This window comes from Molossus molossus, unplaced genomic scaffold (assembly GCF_014108415.1).
Source record: "Molossus molossus isolate mMolMol1 unplaced genomic scaffold, mMolMol1.p scaffold_m16_p_18, whole genome shotgun sequence".
Lineage (NCBI taxonomy): Eukaryota > Metazoa > Chordata > Mammalia > Chiroptera > Molossidae > Molossus > Molossus molossus.
This window is the reverse complement of record NW_023425353.1, coordinates 63,147,342-63,157,090: the sequence shown is the minus strand read 5'-3', so window position 1 is coordinate 63,157,090 and position 9,749 is coordinate 63,147,342.

Here is a 9,749-nt window from a genome sequence, read left to right as displayed (position 1 = left end):
AGAGCACATACCTGGGTTGTGGGTTTGATCCCTGGTTAGGGTGTGTGCGGGAGGCAGCAGATTGATGTTTCTTTCTCACATCGTTTCTCTCTCTCTTTCCCTCTTTCTCTCTCTCTAAAATACGTACAAATAAATAAATAAAAAGAAAGTGGATCTTTGCTCCCTGTGGGTGGGGATAGAAGGGACAGGTTCTGGGGTACTTGGATTCATGAAGGCCATGCCATAGGGTGGTCAAGGGCACAGACAGTGGAGCCAGTGTCCGAGCTCAGGCTTAGCTCTGCCACTTACTTGCTGTGTACTTTTGGGCAAGTAGCTACCTACCCTCTCTGTGCCTCCATTTCCCTCCCTGTAAAATTGGCCTTGGAAAGCTCAGCCCCTCAGGAGGCTGATAAAGGATGAGGTCTGACACAGGAGCAAAGAAAGTAAAGCACTTGGGACATGGCTGGCCCATAACTGATGCTCCATAAACAGCAGCTGTTGTTATCAATAGGGCGGGAAGTTGCCACAAGAGCTGGTCAGGACCTTAGACTCTGGGGTCAGGCAGACATGTCTGAATAATTGATTTGCCTCTCCCGAGCTGTGACTTCCTTTGACAAATGCTGCCTGGTAGGCACTCTAAGCTGCACGGGAGTGTGAATCAACTCAGATTGCCGCAGGCATGACTGAGAAGCCAGCAGGGAGAGAGGAGAGCAAGCTGCCGAAGGGTCCATCCGGACTGGCCTCCTGGGTCTTTGCTTGGAGGGAGAGAGAGAAGGAAGAGGAGCCAGGTCAGGAGTGGGCAGGGTAAGCCCTGCCGTGGTCAATCTGGAGCCCTGAGGTGGTCAGGCTGGACTCCGGGCACTCTCCCCATGCCCACTGCTAACTCAACAAAGAGAACAGAGCAGCCCTGGCCAGTGTTGCTCAGTGGTTAGAGTGTCAGCCCTCAGACCAAAGGGTCTCGAGTTCAATTCCCACTCAAGGGCAGTACCTGAGTTGCAGGTTTGATCCCCAGCCCTGGTCGGGGCACATGCAGGAGGCAACCAATCCATGTGTCTTTCTCACATTGATGTTTCTCTCTCTCCTTCCATCCCTTCTGCTCTCTCAAAAAAAATAAGAGAGAGACTCCCTCCTCGCTGCCCACTGGGGGCGGCGGCCCACGGGGGCGGGTGACAAAACATTCCCCTGGGCCTGGACAGGTCTCCTGGCTCAACCCCTGGCAGGAGTCTCTGTCCCCCTCCCGGGAGGCCGCCCTCTCCCACCCTCCCAGCGGGGGAGCAGCCTCCACCTGCGCCCGGGAGGGGAGTCGGCCGGGCCGAGTCCAGACGAGTCCGCTGCAGGTCCCGGTCCGGCTCAGGCGGGGCCAGCTCAGGCGGGGCCAGGCTGGGAGCAGCTGTGGGAGGGAGCCGAGCCCACCGGGGCAGCCCCAACAGCAGGTGGATCTGGAGGGGAGACGAAGAATGTGAGGCTGAACTCCAGGGAGAACGTGAGGGGAGATGCGGCCTCATCAGGGAGAAGCTGTGGCCCGCGCCCCGCAGGGTCCACCCAAGGGAACAGCTAGCGGTTTAGCGGTTCAGGGTTGCTTCTCTAGGGCAGTTTGGTGGAGCTGGGGTCCCTGCTCTCCAAACACATCTGTAAAGTTTTCTTCTTAAGGAGAAAGAGCAGACAAGATCATGGTGATCTTACTGGGAAATACAGAAATCTTACCAGAAACAACATCAGTTCGACTTGCTCAACAACAGGCCAGGATCACAGCTGCTGCCTGGACACTTTACTCTGTCTTGATATCTGAGCATTATTACTCATTACTTTCAAGCTTTGCTAGAGTGATTTAAATTTTTGAGATGCTTCCATTAACTGGAAAAACAATCATATTTGATAACTTTCCTGATCCTTCTGATACATGGGAAATCACCGAAACGATCAGCAAAGAAACCTACGGGAAAGTTTTTAAAGTGTTGAATAAGAAAAATGGCCAAATAGCAGCAGTCAAAATTCTGGATCTAATTCATGATATTGATGAAGAGATTGAAGCAGAGTATAACATCTTAAAAGCTCTTTCTGACCACCCTAATGTGGTCAAATTCTATGGGATGTACTTCAAGAAGGATAAGATAAATGGAGCTAAGCTTTGGTTGGTTCTTGAGGTGATTGCATGTGAACAACAATTGGATACCACTTATGATGCCTGGTGTGGTGTGACACATGGTCCCTGGAGATCACAGCCATTGAGCTGGGAGGTGGAGATCCTCCACTGGCCGACCAGCATCCCTTGCGAGCCCTCTTCAAAATGCCGAGGAATCCACCCCCAGACTAAGGCAGCCTGAGATCTGGTCAGCAGAGTACAATGATTTCATTAGCAAATAATCTCAGTGATACCTTGAAGAAGCTGAAGATAACAGCTGTTGACAGAACTGAGGATAGTTTAGAAGGATACTTGGATTGTCTGCTTCGAGCCCTGGCTCAAAATAGTCAGTTTCGTTGTGTTGACTCAAATGCCAAACAAAAAGATCAGTCATTCAGAAATTGATTGTAGTTTATCACATAACGCACTCACATAACTTGAATTCTTTTGAATCCTCTCTGAATACCGAGGTGGTTTTACTTGTTCCATCCTCCTACCTCATCTCCCCACCCGCAAGGTACTAAAAGCCAAGTAGATAGAAGAAAGAAGGAATTGATTGTTGGTGGCAATGACATTATTACCATTCCCAGAGAGAGACCATTATTTCATTCTTTTTTTTTTTGTTCAGGTAGAGTGGGAGGGGGGGAGAGAAACAGAGAGAGAGAGAGAGAAACATTGATGTGAAAGGAACACATCGAGTGGCTGCCACCCGCACAACCGACCAGGGCCGGGGACAAACTGCAGCCGAGGTACATGCCCTTAGCGGGAACCGAACCCGGGTCTCTCAGGACCGCAGGCCGACGCTCTAACCGCTGAGCCAAACCGGCCAGGGCCCATTATTTCATTCTTAATAGATAAGCCCCATAGTTGTTTTGCTTAACACCTACATTTGTTCTTTAAAAAATGACTGTGTTTATATGTGAAGAGATTAGGGAGAAGAAACAGAGGGATCTTAAATGACCTAATATTATTGTCTGAGATCTGATGGCCACCTTTTTAATAATTTTACTTTGAAATAATGTGTATGCTTAGATTTAATTGAAAAGAGTCATTGGTAGTCATCCCAGAAAATTCCTTAAAAGTGAGGTAAAACTTGATCTTTGGAGGTATGGTAAATAATACTACAGGTGAAAAGTATACAGCTGTTCATGGACAAACACATTGTACTGTTGCATTTAATTTTTAGTAAACTGATTAGAAAATCTAAAATAAATAAATAAACAAACAAACAAAAGAGAGAGAGAGAGAGAACAGAGCAGCCCAAGGGATGGGAGCAGACAGTCTTGCAGAAGCTGGTGCAAGAGTGTTGTCACCATGTCCTCCACAACCTGGGGCTCTCACCTTTCCCAATCCCCTCTATTTCTCCTCCTGGTCTGGTTGAGCCAGGTGCTCTTCCCCATCTGGTTCTGCATTTCAAACTCCTCCCTCCCTTCATAGACCCCCAGAGCTGGGGTCTGACCCCATCCTTCTGCCTTTTCAGAGCCTTCGCCAAGTCTGGTTGTGGATCTCTGGGTCCAGCCCCGCCAGCCACCCGAAGGCTCCCTGTGCAGCCAGCTCCCTCATGACATGCTCTCCCACTGGGGCTGCTGGGGTCCTTTTCTGTAAGCTGATGATCTCTGTAGGGCCTACCCCAGTCCACCAGAGATGGCCTATATTGAGCCTCCAAATGGAAGGGTTCGGGGTCTCAAACAGGCTGTCCAATAGAACTCTCTGCAGTGAAGGAACTGTTCTATATCTGTGTTATCCAATATGGTAGCCATTAACCACACATGGTTATTGAACACTTGAACCAAGGTTAGTATCACTAAAGAGCTGATTTCTCAATATATAGCAGCCATATATATGTAAGACCGTGGAGGAGATCCTTTTTTCCTTGGCCTCCTTGCAAAACTTTTCTCTTTATAGATTCATATTCAAAGGTGTTTATGGCAAATGGATGGCCTCTGACACCCAAAACACGTTAGCCCTTGCCCACTCAGGTCAAGAGCAAAAGGAACCTTTCAAGGTTGACAGAAACTGGCTGTTGTCATGTCCACATTGACTTGAGAGAGAATGGAGCTCTCAAAGGGAGGCCTTTCCCTGACAGTCATGTTCTGTCTCCCAAGTACCACCTGGCCTCCGCTCCAGCCCTGAGTGCAGGCCCTCACGGCTTCCTGAGATGGCCTTGCCCACTTCCATCCACAGAACATCGTCTGGGACAGGTGGTGACTATCAGGATGCTGTTGCTGGTTCACCGATGAGTAAACTGAGGCCAGCCCAAAGCAGGCAAAGCAACTTGCCCAAGACACCAAGCTACTTGAAGACGGATGTAAGACTCCCAGGTGATGGGAGAAGAACAACCAGAAATCGTTTTGAAAAGGGTAAGCTCTGACATTTATCATGCAACCAAGAAATTCCATTCCTAGGTATCTGCCGTCAAGAAATGAAAGCATACTTCCACACAGAAATGCATACAAGAATGTACATAGCAACTTTATTCAAAGTAGTCCCAAACCAGGATAACCCAAACATCCATCAGCAGGCTCATCAAACTGTGGGCCATTCCCACAAGTTACTGGAATGCTACTGACCAGTAAAAGGGAATGAACTGTCAATAGGCACATCTCGAATGAACCTCACAAACATGATGCTAAGTGAAAGAAGCTAGATGCAAACAATCAGGATTGTATGATTCTATTTGTGTGAGATCTCCAGAGAAGGCGAAGCTTTAGTGAGAGGAAAGAGACCAGTGGCTGCCGGGGCCAAGGTTAGGAAGAGGGGATTGACTGCAAGGAGGAATGAGGGAATGTTTTGGGTAATGAAAACATTCTATATCTTGATTGTGGTGGTATATACATTTGTCACAACTCACGTAATTACACTGAAAATTGTGAATTTTATGCAACCAAGCTTTACCTCAGTTTTCAAAGTTGCAGGGTGAGGAGGTAAGCGGTGGCACTAGGTGGACATATCTATCCAGGGAGGAAGTTTGTTCCCTGTCCCCAACTCTTTTTATTTTTTCCCTCTCCACCTCTGTGACAGCAGCGCCCAAGCTCACAGGAGCTGGCTGGGTCATGGGCCCACTGAAGGTGAAAAAAGGGTGAAGGTAAAGAAAGGGAGGAGCCCTGTGGCTGCTCCCTTCCAGCCCACTGGAGGGTGGGGGTGCTCTGAGCGTGCTCAGGAAGGGCGCCCAGGCCATGCTCAAGAGAATACCAACCTGGTCTCTGTTGTTTCCTCATCTGTGAAATGGATTTGGGGCTTCATCGGATTCAGTGGGTACTTCTCAGATCTGCCTCTCTTCACAGAACACAAAGACATCCCAAAAGGTCTGGGGCATGCCTTGGAGTCTGGATTTTAGGCTCAAAAAATTAGAATGAGTCCAGCCCCAACTACCTCTAGGGCAGATATTGCTCAGGGCTGAAAAGAGTTTAGTTCTAGAAACCAAGACTCCTTCCCTCCATTCCCCCACCACCACCACCACCACACACACAACATCTTGCCTAATGTGGGCATTTGTCAACCAGCTAACAGCAGGCTCGTGCAAGAGGCTATAACTCAACCAGGATAGGAAGAAACCCCAGGAACAATTTTACCTCCAGAGGCCCAGGGGTTGAGAAAGACTGGAACAGGGCAATGATACCACAGGTCCACCTTGCTGGTCTCCAGCGCATTCCAGCTACAGCACAAAGAGTTTCCTCTCTTCCCAGTACATTCTGTGGGGGGCACAGCACCCAAGTGAGGTCTGTAAGGAGGGCTCAGCTACTCTCCAGGACTTCTAACTTCCAGAGGGAAGACCCAAGAAACCTCACAGGGAAACTTGACCCTTTGGAATAAAACCCTCCCCTGTTCCAGAACCTACTATGGCTCCCTATTGCCCCAGTGGCTTCCGTTTCTCTCTGCTTCTGACCTAACCCAGGCCTCATCACCTCCACCTGCTGGAGCATCACCTCTTGCAGAATGCCCAGCACTGGGCACTCACTTGCAGTGGTGTACTGAGGACAGTGTTACCCATTTAACAGTGTTACAGCATCAAGGGCCAGGGTGAGGGACAGTGAGGACCAGCAACCCCTCACATTTCTCCAGTACACTTTATTTCTAACTTCCAAAAAGTATTTACACTACTCGCTTTGTTCTCTCTTGCTAATGCCTGTGGGTGGTAGACTGATCAGGGTCATTCCTCCCAGTTCCTTGAGGGGTGAAACTGAGACCAAGAGTGGTCAAGAAGCTGACACAGCCCTGGCTGGTTTGGCTCAGCGGTTAGAGCATCAGCCTGTGGTCCAGAGAGACCTGGGTTCGGTTCCCGCTAAGGGCACGTATCTTGGTTGCAGTTTGTCCCCGGCCCTGGTTGGGTTGTGCAGGTGACAGCCACTCGATGTGTCCCTTTCACATCAATGATGTTTCTCTCTCTCTCTTCCTCTCTCTCTCTCCCACTCCATCTGAACAAAAAATGGAAAAGTGTCCTCAGGTGAGGATTAAAAAAAAAAAAGAAGCTGACACATAAGATAAAGGGCCAGCAGAGATTAACAACACAGGTTTGGAGCCTCTGGCCCTGAGCATGTTCCACCCTGCAAAAGGTTCTGGAAACAGATTCCCAACAATTGGAATACATTCAGTTTTTCCTTTATATATATATATTTTATATATTTTTAATTTTTCTTTTTGTAATTTTTTTCCCATGGCAATTAGTTTATTTCTGGTTTGTTGTGGCAGCTTGCTGGATTGAGGTATAAAAAAGGAGACTTAATAAGTTGCTTATTTAAAATTCTTAGAGCTCAGTCAGTGTGGCTCAGTGAATTGAGCGTCGTCCCATGGACCGAGAGGTCCCGGTTCAACTTCTGGTCAGGGCAGATGCCCAGGCCGCGGGCTCAATCCCCAGTAGGGGCCATGCAGGAGGCAGCCGATCAATGTTTCTATCTCTCTCTTTCTTCCTCTCCCCCTCTCTCTAACAACAACAACAACAACAAAAATCAATAAAAAAAAATTAAAATTCTTAGAATAAAATTGCAAGGAGTTGAGGCTTTGCCTCTTTCTTCTTAATTGGGTGGCTTCATACTCTCAAGACTCTTTAAACCTCAGTTTCCCCATCTGAGAGCCTGGATGGAAGAAGTGCGTGGGGGCCCCGTCCAGGAATATACTGTTGGTGGATCAGGAGAAAGACTCCCCCTTGAGCTCTTGGGAGAGATTTGGGTGGCATATTTCTTCATGCATCTCAGCACTGCAGGTTCAAGGAACCAGTGACTACCCACAGCCATCACCCCAGAACTCATCTTGCAAGGCTTAAACATCACAATGTGTCAGCAACAAAGGCCTAAGAGCAGGTGTTCCAAATGTCAGCAGCCCCAAGAGCTGCAGGTACACCCAGGGGATTGCAGGTTGGCCTCAGGAACCTTGTCATGAAAGCAACAGAGGAAAGTCTGGGCACCAAACTCTGTCTTCGGCTTGCTTCCCCCTTGCTGCTGGCTCACCATATCCCCCGTCCTTAGGGAAACAAGAATTATGACACTGTGTCACTATGGCGCTGGTACCTTGAATGGGGCTGCTGTTCCTCTGTGAACAGGCCCGGCTCCAGGGTGCTGTCTGAACCTAGGTTCACCCCGGTGTACGCGACGCCTCATAAACACAGGATCACAAAGCCCTGTGGGCCTCTGATACAAAGCATTTCTTCTCTCCGTCTCTCCTGGCCGCTCCAATCTTGTTAGCATCTTTGCATTTCTGTTTCTCTCTTTTCATTCTGTTTGCTCTTTGCGTGTCTGATCTGTAAACAAGGGCTTTGGAGGAGATGCTTCCATGCACCGTTTTATATTTTTAATTTTTTTTTTTTTTTATCCTCACCCGAGGATATTTTTCCATTTTTTGTACAGATAGAGTGGGAGGGAGAGAGAGGAAGGGAGAGAGAGAGAGAAACATCGACGTGAAGGGACACATCGAGTGGCTGCCACCCGCATGACCAACCAGGGCCGGGGACAAACTGCAACCGAAGTACGTGCCCTTAGCGGGAACGTGCCCTTAGAGAGAACCCAGGTCTCTCCGGACCGCAGGCCGACGCTCTAACCGCTGAGCCAAACTGGCCAGGGCTATATTTTTAATTTTTCAATTACAGTTGACATACAATATTATATTAGTTTCAGGTGTACAACATAGTGATTAGACATTTATATAACTTATGAAGTGATTACCCTGCTCATTCTAGTACCCCATCTGACACCATACATAGTTATTACAATATTATTGAATGTAAAACATATAAAGTACAGCATATTTTCCCTATGCTGAACTTCACATCCCTGTCATGCATTCAGTTTTTCACATGTGCTAAGCTCACAGCCCAAGACCCTCTGTTACAGCTGTCTTTTCTCCCAGTACTCAATTCTTTTCAGATGAATGTTCTGCTGGGAAACAAGGGCCCTCTGGCGGCCTCCTCGGGTGCTACAACAATGCCCACCAGAGGGAAGAGGGGCAGAAAAATCCTCAACCTTTTCATAAGGGAAAAGGGACTCTAGGGACCTGCTCCCCACCCCAAGCCATAAATCCATTCTGGCTTCCACAGGGGAGTGGGAGAAGAGGAAAAAGGATGGCATCTCAGAGGCCCTTCTAAAGCCTCTGACTTCAGGATAACATTCAAATGTTTAGTCTTCAATCACTCCACAAACTTTCTCCTTATCCCTATGAGTCAGGCTCTATGCTTCTGCTGAGAACCAGAGGCCGTGGTGCCCCAGAAGAGCTTATCCAGGAGGCCCAAAGCTGTTCTCCTTCTATGCCTGGTTCCCACCCTTGAGGGGCCAAATGGCTATCTCCGTCATGATCTCTCTACAGGAGCAGCTGGAGAGAGGAGGAAAATCTGGAGTATGGTATCTAAAAGGCCTGAGCTGGTGGGAGATCATATCCACAACGCAAGGCCAGTGTAGAGCAAAACAATTTTAATGCATACGCCTGGCTCTCTGTGTCCCAGACTGAGGATAACAGGACAGTCCAGAGAGTCGGACTGGTTGGCGAAAACGCTCACCAGCAAATTAGTGTCCAGTGTTGATGCTCAATCGGCAGGAAAGGTTGGAGGTCCAGTATCCCGCTGAGGATGTGATGGATCCTGGTCCAAAAGAAGGCCTGGAGCACTCCAGGGGTCCGCGGTTGCCACCTATGTGGGATTCTCACAGACCTCCCGGGTTTCGGCACCAAATAAAAGGTCTGAGCCAGCATCACATCCACAACACAAGGCCAATGTAGAGCAAAACAATTTCATTGCATGCACCTGGGTGCAGGAGGGCTGAACCTGAAAAAGTAGTCAGCCTCGAATAACAGTTGGGGCGTAGGTTATATATTCTGCTTCTAGCTTCCAGCAGTTCTTGCTGACGTACTCTGCCTGGCCCATTGTCCACTTTGCAGTTGGACTGGTCTGGTATCACATCCTGCATCTGCTGGGCGATTCACTGCGTTGCGGATAATCCAATGATCCGTACTTAACAGAAGGCTGGGCAAAGGTCATGTTAGCAATGCATTTTTCACAGTTTCCACCTTTTGCAAGCTTTTACCTTCACCCTTCTCTGGTCCGCAAACCGACACTCTAACCGCTGGGAAAAACCAGCCAGGGCTCATCCATGTTTCTATCTCTCCCTCTCCCTTCCTCTTGCTCTAAAAATAAAGAAAAAAAAATTTTTTTTTAAAGAGAAATTGG